The sequence below is a fragment of the Ochotona princeps genome, chromosome 28, assembly GCF_030435755.1.
Source record: "Ochotona princeps isolate mOchPri1 chromosome 28, mOchPri1.hap1, whole genome shotgun sequence".
NCBI lineage: Eukaryota > Metazoa > Chordata > Mammalia > Lagomorpha > Ochotonidae > Ochotona > Ochotona princeps.
Window position 1 is genome coordinate 24,450,088 of NC_080859.1, and position 13,683 is coordinate 24,463,770.

General features: G+C 45.6%; 1 long non-coding RNA gene across 1 annotated transcript; it reads left to right on the forward strand.

Annotated features, from left to right (window-relative positions):
- Window positions 1-5,425: 5,425 nt before the first annotated feature.
- LOC131478209 (uncharacterized) lies at window positions 5,426-13,434 on the forward strand. Its single transcript, XR_009244361.1, has 4 exons — window positions 5,426-5,587; window positions 7,276-7,412; window positions 9,963-10,135; window positions 13,202-13,434. It is a non-coding gene; the product is annotated as an uncharacterized LOC131478209 (long non-coding RNA).
- Window positions 13,435-13,683: the final 249 nt, after the last annotated feature.

Consider the following 13,683-nt stretch of genomic DNA (forward strand, 5'->3'; position numbering starts at 1 on the left):
TCACTTCCTGAGGAAAGAACTTGGAATGAATCCAGTTGGGGCTACCCATAAGTATACCAGCCCATCCTATTACACATGGGACTACTGAATAGCTCTATCAATTACAGCATTTTTGCTTTCTATTTTCACCAAAACAATTGGATTTTTTTAAAAGATGCATTTATTTAAATTGGAAAAGCAGATATACAAAGAGGAGAGATATAGAGAAAGATTTTTTTGCTTACCAATTTACTCCCCAAGTGGCCGCAATGGCTGGAACCAAACAGATCCAAAGCCAGGAGTCAGGAGCCAGGAGCCAGGAGCCAGGAGCTGCCTTCAAGTCTCCCATGCAGGTGCAGGGTCCTAAGACTCTGGGCCATCCTCTCCTCTTTCCCAGGCTATAAACATGGAGCTGGCTGAGAAGTGGAGCAGCTGGGACATGAACTGGAGCCCATACAGCATACCCATGTGTGCAAAGCAACGATTTAGTCCCTGGGCCACTGTACTAGGTGCCAAATGGGACTTTAGGGTTGAAAGGAATAATCCTTCTGCCACCGTCATTAACGGCCAGCATAACAGGTTAATTCTCTGCCATGTGATGCTGGCACTTCATCTGGGTACTGGTTCATGTCCTGGCTGTTCCATTTTCAATCCAGCTCTCTGTTTGTGACCTAGGAAAGTGTCGGACGGAACCCTGAGCAGATCTCCCAGGAGGGAGACCTGGAAGAAACTCCTGGTTCTTAGCTGCAGATCGACTCAGCTCTGGTGATTAGAACCATTTGAGGAGTGAATGGAAGACCTTCTCGCTGGCTCTCCTTCATTTTCTGTAAAATCTGCCTTCCAAATAGAAAGAAGTCATTATTTTTAAAGGAAACCTCCCAAGTCAAAGATTTCTTCCACACTTTCAGATTTACAGCTGTACCTGTTCTGAGGCTCTTTGAAAACCAGAGACATCTCAGTGAAGTAGATGTTATTGACACAGCTAGCATGGAGGGATCATGGCTTAGTATCCTTAAACGCTACCAGTGCTGAAAGCGAGTGGAGATCTTGTGTATCCGCATGGACAGCATAGTTGTCATTCTTATTTGTGATTTAGAAGTTTTCCAGGGGCCTGCGTTGTGACAATGCACAAACCTCTGCCTGCAACGCCAGCCCTGTGTATGTGCACAGGTTTGTGTCCTAGCTGTTGCGCTCTGACCCAGCTTCCTGCCAATGACCTGGGAAAATGAATTGAAGTTGACCCACGCGGGAGATCCAGATGAAGTGCCTGGCTCCTGGCTAGCCCTGGCCATGGTGGACATCTGGGGAGTGAACAAGTGGATGGAAGCCTGTCTCTTCCACTCTCATGTTCTCTGTCTGTTCCTCTCTGTGTAACTCTTTCAAATAAATAAGTCTTTAAAACAGAAGTTTCAGAGATTAAATAATGGCAGTTACAGGGAGGAAAATATATTTTTTGCTTAGAGAATGGACCATCTTGAAAACAAAGCACGTGTTAGCAGGGAAGATAACACGTTTACTCTTTTCTCCCTTACTCTAACATACAATTTTTATTATGTTCACATTTCTTACAATAGAATCCATTTAAAATGTGATATATATTATATATTATGTTATAATATATAATAATATATTACATATAATACATCACATATATCATATATCACATATATACACATATATATGTAATGTAGTTATTTTTTTGCTTTTGCATTTGGTGGCACCCTTAGATTGCAGACTGATTTAACTACATTTATTGTACATGCATATGCACATGTAATATATTACCATATTTACATGATGTACTTTATAATATATTTAGATGAATATATAATATATGCATTACTTTATAAAATATATACTTGTACTATATAGCATATTATTGTATTAGTGCTAATGATATTAATTATTAGCATATAATTATGTGTTGATTATTTACGTATTCATGTAATTTAATTACTATATTAGTATACAAAATATATAATACAAATCATAATGTAAATATGTTATAAAATATATAAATATAGAAAGGTGTGCTTGTTTCCCATTACCAACTTAAATGCATAGGGAATCATCTCTCCTTCTCCCCCTCCTCCCTCCCTATGGCCCTGCTTATTTGTCGCTAAGTTATCACAATGACATATTGTCTGATCAGTTTTTAAGCCAAAGGAAGACTTTCGAATCAACGTTCAGTCCAGCCTACCCCTGATAGCTGCCACTCCAACTTAGTGGCCTAGCACCACGCCTAGGGTTAGACCTGAGTGTAGGCTGCACCCTACCCTCCAAAGCCAAGCCGACATGAAAGGGAGCTTGTTACTAGGAGAGTGGGAAGGACAATGTTTCCTTTTGTACTTAGTACTCATAAGAACAGAGGTGAGTAAAAGCAGACCCCAAAGCAATTTGGATTGATTTGCTTTGGGTATTTGACGTATTGCAGACCCAATAGTTCTCGCAAAAATCACGTCACGAGCGTGTTTTATTGAGCTGATCTAGTCTTGTTGACAAGGTGGTGGTTAGTTTCTGGAGATATCAGAAGGCAGCTGGAGTCTTTCTTCTGCTCTCACATGTTTTCAATTCTGTGTTTCTATGTATAGCTAAGTCATGATTTCTGCTTTAATTACTCTCAGCCAACTATTCAATTAACAAACTAATCAGTCTCTGGCATACCGATCAGGTATGCTATCAACATGGTCATTCCATAGAAGAAATGGGGGCTAACATGTATTTTTTAAAAAGATTTATTTATTTTTATTGGAAAGTCAGATACATGTATAGAGAGTCAGAGAGTCAGAGAGGAAGATCTTCTGATGATTCACTCCCCAGGTGACCGCAACGGCCGGAGCTGCGCCGATCCAAAGCCAGGAGCCAGGGGCTCTTCCAAGCCAGGAGCCAGGAGCCAGGAGCTCTTCTGGGTCTCCTGTTTGTGGGTACAGGGTCCTAAGGTTTTGGGTCATACTCAACTGCTTGCCCAGGCCACAAGCAGGGACCTGGGTGGGAAGCGGGGCTGCCGGGATTAGAACTGGCACCCATATGGGATCCTGGCACGTTCAAGGTGAAGACTTTAGCCACTAGGCTACCGCTCCAGGCCCCAGATCGCATGTTTTTCTAGCAATGATTTTGACAGGTTTTTTTTTAAGATTTATTTATTTTCATTGCAAAGTCAGATATATAGAGAGGAGGAGAGACAGAGAGGAAGATCTTCCGTCCGATGATTCACTCCCCAAGTGAGCCGCAACGGCCGGTGCTGGACCGATCCGAAGCCAGGAACCAGGAACCTCTTCCAGGTCTCCCACGCGGGTGCAGGGTCCCAATGCATGGGGCAGTCCTCGACTGCTTTCCCAGGCCACAAGCAGGGAGCTGGATGGGAAGTGGAGCTGCCAGGATTAGAACCGGTTCCCATATGGGATCCCGGGGCGTTCAAGGTGAGGACTTTAGCCACTAGGCCACACCGCCGGGCCCGACAGTTTTCAAATTTGTCTTTTATTTGTATAATCATAATCCCACATTGAAACAACGGTTCACATGAAACAGACACATCCCTAGTTTCATCTTCAACATTCAAATCAAAATGTAGAGAAGAATGTAGAAAGCATGTGGCAAACAGAAAATTCTTCAATGATTTTTCACCAGGGGATTTTGCAGTTTACTTTTCTTAAAAATCTTCTTTATTGGGAGGGGAGAAAGGGAGACAGCATATTTCCATCCGTTGGTCTGCTCTCCGAACACTTGTCATGATTAGGGCTAGCTCAGGCCCAAGCGAGGATGCAGAAATGCAGTCCAGTTCCAGTCTGGTGTCAGGACCCCAGGAGCCGTCACGGCTGTTTGACATGATCTACGTTAACGGGAAGTTGGGGTCAGAAGCCAGAGCTGCATGTAAAACCCACACACTCATGAAGAATCCAGAAATCTTAAGCACCAGACCAAAGCCCTCCAGCCAAGTGTTTGCTACTCTATTTTCGAAATTGCCTTCTCTGTGGGGACTCCTGAGCAATAGTTTATGTCCCACCAACTGCTCATCCACAGACTACGCCGAGGTCTGGAAGTTCTCTTCTTGGTACCTGCACTTGCCCCCTGCAGTCATTTCAAAGAAAGGTGACTGAATGTGTGCCAAACCGGGGTCACGAAATGAATTCTGTTGCTGAGAAGTTGGCTCTGATTATAGCAACTCACATCAAGGATGTATCAAAATAAATACGGTGATATAAAATATTACCTTCCCATCACTCCATGTTCTCAATAAATCTTTTTGGGAGTCTATTAATGTACTGAGCTGGAAAAAAAATGTGTTTTTTTTTTTCCCCAAGTTTGGGCATGGTCATGCTACCAGGGCATTCACTTTGGTGGAAAGGTTTGCTTTCTTTCCTAAGAATTTCAACAGCCAAAAGTATAGCAGCAAAGATTCAGAAAAAAATATATATTGTACTGCATAGATGCTATGCCCCCAAAGAACGAATGTGAAATGCTGCTCCTTCAGGAGATGTAGCTATTTTAAAACTACTTGAAAGAACTATCAACTCCTCCCTTGGCCTTGCCACTCTCCAGAACCCCAGCGTCCACCCAGTTCCACGGCTGGTAGGATGCGGAATGTCTCAGCAAAGCCCTTCAGGCCCAGCCTGGAAAAACATCTGATTTTCATTTTTCAGTTGGCATTTTCACACATACCCTTTTATAAATTTGATTCATTTCTTTTTAGCTCTGCAAAAAGTACTGTCCAGTTGGATGAGGGAGCAGGAATGGGAGAATTCACACATTGCATGCGTGTGTGGCTAGGGGTGCTGTGTGCCATTTTTGCACATCCCTGGCCGGGGGAAGTTCAATCGTTTTTGGATCAAGTTTGTGGCGAGAGGAGCCAATGTGCCAAATGGAGGCCTTTGAAGTAACATTCTGTACAACCTGTTATTGAAGCCTTTCTCACCAGCTTGAAACAGAGGAAGTACCCATTGAAAGTGGAATATTTTCCCTCTGTTTCCATTCAAACCACACAGGGACATTTTTTCAATTCATCTAAAAAAAAAAAAAAAAGAGCTTCTACAATGTTCTTTGTTTGCTTTCCATCTGTTGAAGACCTAATGACTTTTGATACAAACATGTTCTCTTCTTAAAATCTCTATTTGCCTCTCTTCTCTACAAAAGTAGAATTTAAGAACCAGATGTGTAAATAAAACATGGTTAGCAGAGGCAGGTATTGTGGATGAAAGAGCTCACCTTAGAAGGTGAATAAATACAATGGCCTCCATGGAATCGGGCCTTCTTATAGGATTGAAGCTTTAGCTCTGTAAAGATGGGGGACAAAAGACTTTGGGAGTACAAAGTGGCAGCACCAACCTTGGCTGACCTGAAGCCCCATGCTTTGTTCCCAGGGTTAATGGATTTGCAGAGGTTGTTTTTTTTTTTTAAAGCAGTTCATTCTACTGAGCTTTCAACATGCTAAGAAGTACAAAGCCACAAGAGAAGAGAATTTTAAAAGGCGCAACTCCCAACTGCCTTAGATTTTTACGATCGAGTTTTTAACATCAGCAGCTGGTTGAAGGAACCGCCAGCCTTATCACAGAGGTCGGTTTGATCAGCTCCTAGATCCCAAGCTGGCTTTCTTCATCTCTTCTACCTTCAGGTGAGAAAAATGTGAGGCAGCCAGTTTCCTTACCTGTCAGTGGCTGAGAGTTGAGAAGCTGGGTGAGGTCCACGGACACTTCACCAATCCCACCCCCGAACACCACATCCTGTAACTATCTCCCAGGCCAGTCCTCCCGGGGCAGTCCTCCCAGGCCCAGTCCTCCAAGGCCAGTCCTACCAGCCATCCACCCAGGCCCAGTCCTCCCAGCCAGTCTTCCCAGGCCCAGTCCTTCCAGGCCCAGTCCTCCCAGGCCCAGTCCTCGAGGCCCAGTCCTCCCAGCCAGTCCTCCTGGGCCAGTCTTCCCAGGCCCAGTCCTCCCAGCCCTGCCAACCCTGGCTCAGTCCTCCCAGGCCAGTCCTCCCAGGCCCAGTCCTCCCAGCCAGTCCTCCCAGGCCCAGTCCTCCTAGGCCATGCCTCCCAGGCCAGTCCTCCCAGCCAGTCCTCCCAGCCAGTCCTTCCAGGCCCAGTCTTCCCAGGCCAGTCCTCCCAGCCCTGCCAACCCTGGCTCAGTCCTCCCAGCCAGTCCTCCCAGGCCCAGTCCTCCTAGGCCATGCCTCCCAGGCCAGTCCTCCCAGCCAGTCCTCCCAGGCCCAGTCTTCCCAGGCCCAGTCCTCCCAGGCCCAGTCCTCCCAGGCCCAGTCTTCCTAGGCCCAGTCCTCTCAGCCCTGCCAGCCCTGGCTCAGTCCTCCCAGGCCAGTCCTCCCAGGCCATCCCTCCCAGCCAGTCCTCCCAGGCCCAGATTTCCCAGGCCCCATCCTCCCCAGGCCAGTCCTCCCAGCCCTGCCAGCCCTGCCAGCCCTGGCCAGTCCTCCCAAGCCAGTCCTCCCATTCCTCCCAGGCCCAGTCCTCCCAGCCAGTCCTCCCAGGCCCAGTCCTCCCAGCCAGTCCTCCCAGGCCCAGTCTTCCCAGGCCCAGTCCTCCCAGCCCTGCCAACCCTGGCCAGTCCTCCCAGGCCAGTCCTCCCAGGCCAGTCCTCCCAGCCATCCACCCAGGCCCAGTCTTCCCAGGCCAGTCCTCCCAGGCCAATCCTCCCAGCCCTGCCAGCCCTGGCCCAGCGGTGCCAGTCCTCCCATCCCTCCCAGCCAGGCCTCCCAGGCCAGTCCTACCAGCCCTGCCAACCCTGGCCAGTCCTCCCAGCCAGTCCTCCCAGGCCAGTCCTCCCAGCCAGTCCTCCCAGGCCCAGTCCTCCCAGGCCAGTCCTCCCAGCGGTGCCAGCCCTGGCCCTGATTTTCACAGTGCAGGAGCAAAGCCTGAGTTCTGGGTCCTGAGTCTGCAGTAGCCCACAGTGACCTCACATCAGCCTGGCTGGGCTGCTTCTTTGAAAGGCAATGTTGCTGCCGCTCTAGGCAAAGGCACAAAGAGGTTTGTGAGCTAAGGAGCTAAATGGTGGTTGTATAAGACCAAAGAGATGTAAATTATGAATGGCTTCCTAATCAGGTCAAAAAGGTGCTGGCTAGGAAACCTTACCCAGACACCACCTGGGTAGCTGATTGTCTCTGAGCAAAAAGGAAATGCTTCCCGAAGTCTCATATGTGACCCTGCTACTGAATGGCTCCCAAGAGACACCTCTCTTTCACATTCTCCCTTTAACATTCCATTGTCACAATAACATCTGTATGCTTTTGTAAACCCCCTTAAGCCTGTACTCTCACCCCAATCATCCTCCTACCCCAGGATTCCAACAGATGAACTGTCAGCCGTGAAAGAGCCTGAGGTCCCCCTGAGTCCTTGACTTTCAAGGCCTCTTGCGTCAGCCACTGTAAGGAGAGCTTGTGACACCTGAATGTACTTTCTGGTAGAGGCACCTGCTGGTAAGACAAGGGTGGGTCCTTGTTTGAAAAATCCTCGTTGCTAAACCAGAGCCCCAATAAGACTGGCATTTCTGAGGTCCAGGACTGTCTTTGGGCTCCCAAGTTGTGCACATGTCTAGACGACCATTGACATGATAGAGGTCTTCTTTCCAGGGAAAGTTCGGGCGGCTGATGTCTCCCTGTGTCCCTGTCCCTGGAGCTGTGATGCCCTTTGTGTTGGGAAGCAGGAGGTCACGAGCTTGTCAGGCACAAACAGTACAGCATCTAACAGGTGGGAGAGAGGCCAGAGTTCCGGGGAGGAAGGCTCCTCGTTACTGCAGGAGGGAGCAAACAGACAAGGCTTAGAACTCACACTAGCTGTTCTCTGGCCAAGTTCATGAACCAAGTCTTGTCAAGTAGTAGAAGCAGAGGTTCCAGAAACTTCCATGACAAGTGGGAGCCCCCCCTTTTTTTACTAGCTATGCAAAAATAAGAGTAATGAACTTGAAGCAACTACAGGAAGCAAGCTGTGTTGACTCTGATGTGCCAGAAGTTGCTGGACTCTTGGGGCTCATTCTGTTTATTCCTCTTATGAACTCTGAGATGTTGGCACGGTCAATGTTATTTGATAGATTAAAAAAAAACTTGAGGCTGAGAGAGGCTATGTAATTAACCCATGGAAAGGCAGATGATAGAATAGTCATAATTATGGGATATGCACCCTGGGATCAGGTTCCAAAGATGACACTTAATTCACTAAGTCAGTTCTGCTTGCAATTTTACTCTGGAGTCAACTTCAAAGGACACCTGTGGGAGTGGCGGTGTGGACAGAGAGGTTGTATGAGTCAGCTTTCCCTTGCTATCAAATGTCTGAGCCCTAGGAACGAAAAAGGTTTATTTTGCCTCATGGACGTGGAAGTTCACAGCCCGAGTTCATGTGGCCTCACTGGTTCAGCCATTCAGTGAGCTTAGGGAATGGCCACGGTGCAGTGTGTGTACAGGAAGGATCTTAGAATGAGTTAGGAAGCAGAGAGAGGTGGGGCCCTACTCAACCCTTAGATCCAATCTCTTCTCAAGACTTCCCCTTCAAGGATCCCCTCAATAACCTGAGGATCGTGTTTCTCCCTTCTGAGCACCATCACTCCTGATTGGAACTTTAAGTCTTTTTAAATTGTTTAATTTATTAAAAAATAGATATTGTATATTTCATATATACAATCTTATACACATGATACTTTCCTCTTTCCTTCTTGGTTTTGTTTCTTTTAATTTTTGTGATAACATTCTTCTAATTCATCGTATGATCACAGGTCCAATCCTCCACCAAGTTCAGAGTGTGCAGAAAGCTAAGACCACTGTTCTGCAGAAGTGTAGGAAAGGGCCACCAGCAAGTCCAGCCTGCAGTGCCCAGAGGTGGGAGGTTCAGATTCTAGTGGGACAGCATGTAGATACAAGAACACTTTTCAAAATCAACTTATTTATTTTACGATACAGTTTCAAAGACTCTGAGACTTCCCCTTCTACCCCTGATTTCCCTTACTTCATTACAATAATATAGTCCTTTAGAAAACAGTTATAGGTCTGTTGAAGAATACTTTTAGGACCTGGCACAGTGGCCTAGAGGCTAAAGTCCTCACCTTGAACACGCCAGGATCCCATATGGGCACTGGTTCGTATCCCAGCAACCCTGCTTCCCATCTAGCTCCCTACTTGTTCCCTGGGAAAGCAGTCAAGAACAGAGCAAAGCCTTGGGACCCTGCACCTGCATAGGAGACCTGAAAGAAGTTCCTGGCTCTTGGCTTCAGATCTGCTCAGCACCGGCCATTGCGGTCACTTGGGGGTGAATCATTGGATGGAAGATCTTCCTCTCTGTCTCTCCTCCTCTCTGTATATCTGACTTTCCAATAAAAATAAATAAATCTTTTTTTTTAAAAAAGAATACTTTAAAAACTATCATGTATTATGTTAGGATGAGTGATGCTTATTTAATATTAAATTTTAGCTGTTTCTTCTTCTTCTCTCTAATAATATGATCGATCATTGAAGAGGAGACTTGTTGAATCAGTGGCTTTGAACGCCTACTGAGTACAACTGGCTGTGATGCCTCTGTCTGCTTGGATGATGCTGGTATCCAGTTTGACTGATTCCAATTGTGTGATGCTGCTGCCCTGTTGGAGGTCATACAACCACTGTGTGCTTAGTGAGGCACCAAACACATCTGTCCATTCAGTGATAACATGGACTCAAGGAGGTTGAATGCCTACCAACTTTCAATGGGACTGTATTGTAACTATTTGAACTTGGATTCCAACACCTGCCAGCTGTATCCTTTGAGGCACATTGCCTTCTTCAAGCCTAAGATCCCTAATGTGTAAAAAGGAGTTGGTTGCACTTATTGCACAAGATATATTGTAAGGATATGTTAGTACAGGGCATACTCAGCTCAGACTATTCACATGTGGTGTGTACCGCCCTTGTTGTTAAGGAGACTTTGGGATGTGAGTGGAAATGAGTTGCCCCACAATCCCCTTTTACCTCTGCTCTCTGTCCTCCTACCCTTGTCTGCCTTGCCCTAGGAATAGAAGGTGACTGAAACCCTGGCAGAAGACGAAGGACTGATGTTGAGCCCTTTCCTCTGCAGCAAGTCAAAATGTTTGGGCTTCCTGTTTGCTGCCTGTGGTTTTGCACTCCTGGGGAAGAACAGTCATCTGTGTACATGTCTTTCTTCTTCCCTGCAAGTGCACATAGGCACCTGGTAAGGAGCATGTGGTCTTGGCTGGTGGCTAATGGTGCCCCCCATGGATGCTCTCAGCACTGTGCAGCGTCACGTCTAGCAGTGTGACCATCTAGTGTTTATCCCAAATCATGTGAACGAGTGATAAACTACAACAAGGAGATCCTAAAGAGAAAAAGAGAAGAGTCAGTGGGAGAAGTTCTCTTTTTTTGGTTTGCATGAGTCAGACAGACATTGCAATCACATCTCTTTGCTAACCAGTCACTGTAATGCATAGAAGTCCAGAGTCGAGAAGAGCCTGTCTTCTAGTGTCAGCAGTGCCAAAGCCCAGCTGATGAGCTGTGTCTGCTGTGACTTCCACACTGTGTCCTGTCCCACCGCGAGGATGAACTCTCTTCCTGCCTGGCCCACATCACAACATTTCCCACATACTTTTGACCCTTTCTGTTTTCATTACCATCATTCTTCTTGCCATCAAAAGCATTCATTTTTGCTTTCTATTTATAAGAACTGTATACTAGACAAATTTACCAATAGTTAAATCCTTGCCCAAAACAAATTCACAACATAAAAAAATGTAGCAACTGGTGGGGGGATTTCTGAACAAAATCTACTTCTCAAATGAGCCGTGCCTTAGCGATTTACCATGAACCTTACTCAAGCTCCTCAGACCCTGGGTGGCTAGCCAGCTAAAAAGGGAAGGTAGGTGGTGATCCATCATGTATTTAAGGAGAATAATTTGATTCCCCTAACACACAAAATGGACCACCCCCAACCAAAAAGAAAAAATATGGCCTTTCCAATGGAGGTTCTAAAACAGAGTTATAGTAAGAGCGACATAAACGTTTGTGAATGGAGCTCCTTGTCCTGGCTAATGGAATATTTCCTTTTGGTGGAAATTGGCTTTTCAGCCAAGAAACCTGAAGGAGTGATTGGGAGGGTTTTACATACTATGTAAGCAAGTTTATTTTGGGAGCTGGGGAGTTGTGCGCCGCTGCTTGAAGCCACATTTGCTCTATTTCCACAATAACCACTGCACTCCTGAGCTGCACAGCTTCTTGCAGTGCCAACAGAGCAGCCTGGAAGAGGTGATGGGGCTCTAAAATCAGGCCTGGGCTCCCAGGAAGCTCCCTGAACACTGCCCAGAACTAAACATATGCTAGGGGTCATTTAAAGACCCTGCTGATGGAATCAAGCCACTCCTTTCAACTCCCATTCACAAATGGATCAGGGGACCTCTTAGAGTACTCAGCTTTGGGTCTCTGTGTAGACCTCTATGTTTTTTTTTTTTTTTTAATGGACTTGATGCAGTTAAAATTGATTTTGATCAGAATTTCTTAATGGACTTGGCATACAAATTCTATATGCTTCCCACTGCACATGATGTAGTGTTGTTTGAACCTGGGAAGTCCATGTCTCTTCCAGGACTTTCTTGCCTAGGACTGCCCCTGTTCCCCTCTCTGTGAAGTTACTCTCCAGCCCATAAGCTTCCTCTCAGCTTCATGAAGTTCGTGCTGGATCTGCCCTTTCAACATGCCATTTTACGCTGGTTTGACAACTGCAAGGGAATTATTTTTTTACTTTTTTTTAAGATTTATTTATTTTATTACAAAGTCAGACATACAGAGAGGAGGAGAGACACAGAGAGGAAGATCTTCCGTCAGATGATTCACTCCCCAAGTGAGCTGCAACGGCCAGTGCCATGCTGATACGAAGCCAGGAGCCAGGAACTTCCTTCCAGTCTCCCACATGGATGCAGAGTCCCAAAGCCCTGGGCTGTCCTCGACTGCTTTCCCAGGCCACAAGCAGGGAGCTGGATGGGAAGCAGAGCTGCCGGGATTAGAACCGGCGTCCATATGGGATCCCGGGGTGTTCAAGGCAAGGACTTTAGCTACTAGGCCATGCTGCAGGGCCTTATGTACATTATTTTTTAATAAGAAAATATACCTATTTCATTGATTTATCATAGTTGCTCTGCCATATTATGTAGAAAATGCTGGATGCACAAATTAACACCAGAAACATTGAATCCAAAAATAAACTATGTTTTGTAAGATGGACTGTTTTCCACTATCTCATATTAATTTTTAAATATCTTTGGTTAATGTAAAAAATCCTCATTATTTACTGAATACAGTAGTATCAGTCTCTTGTATTTCTTCCATTAGTTTATGTAACAAAGGGAATCATTTTTTGAGAAGTGAAAAAATCACCATCCTTCAGCAAATATAAAATAAAGCAGATAATACATGATTAATAAAGGGAAGGGCTGGTCAGATCTTAAAGCTGATCTAAACAGCACTTGAAATTCTATGCACAGCTCAACAAAGAAAGCTTAGGAGAAGATTTTTCATTTTGATATAAGACACCCATCAAATCCAACAGGTCTATACTTGTAATCCGTTTGTTTACTCTGGATTGAAATGGTTTATGTCTCTACTGGTTAATCTCTACCACTACACGATTGTGATATTTTTTTCTAAAGAGTTGTAAAAGGTGCACCCTAACGCTGTACTGAAAATACACCCAGTAATCCCCTTTGAAAATATTGGATATTTTTTCATGCACAATCTAGTTTCCTACATTGCAAAAGAGGAAAACACCTTGTTTTGCTGAATTCCTCATCATTTCTCATTTCTCCCGTCTCTCTCTTGTACCATTCCACAGTGAAGGACTGCACACAGCTGTTTGCTTTCCTTGGCTCTGTTTGTTTACTCCCCACATACCCTCCTGCCCAACAACGTGATTTCTATCCGCAGCATTTTTCATGTTTCAAAGTTGGTTGTAGTCAGCAGTGCCTCACACGGAGTTGAAGCCAATGAACACTTTCTATGGTTTGTCTCCTGGGAGCTTTCAACTGCCTTTGGACTTGGCCGCACACTTTTGACGTCCTGTCTGTCCTGCTTCACGAGATGCTTGCTCTCTCTCCCTCTCTCTCTCTCTCACTCTCTCTCTCTCTCTCTCTCTCTCTCTTTCTCTCTCGTTACACACTTGTCACTACATTTTGGAATTTCTGTCTCTTGGGGATGAGGCCATCTTTATTCAACGTCATATGCTTTTCATATTGTCCGTTTTCTTCATTTACAGACGAAACACAAATTGGTATGTCTAGGCTACCTGCCTCAGCTTCTACAGCCACTGCTTACCAGCCACCCTCTGCTGAGCTCCCAGAAGCATCTCCAGTTTATTAAGAATAGACCGAAATGATGAATTGTACCCCAACACTCTTCGTTAGAACAAGCCTCCCCATGTTCTCTGTCTCACTGACCAACAACACTGGTGCTCAGTTAGCCAAGCAATAGCCGAGGAGTCCACTCAGGTCCTTCCATTGTTACCAGTGTGCGGAGCTTTTTGAAGTTTAGTGAAATGGCCGCTAGACTTCAGGATAAACCACAAAAAATGTGCATGATTACTAATGTATTTATGTAGTTGTTGAATTGTTTATTAATTTGTTTCAAAGCCAGAGTCATAAAGAGAGAGAGAAAGAGAGCTCTGTCTTTCACTTCCCAGATGATTGTCACAGCTGGGCTGGGCCAAGTCCAAGCCAGGATCCAGGAGTTTCATCTGAG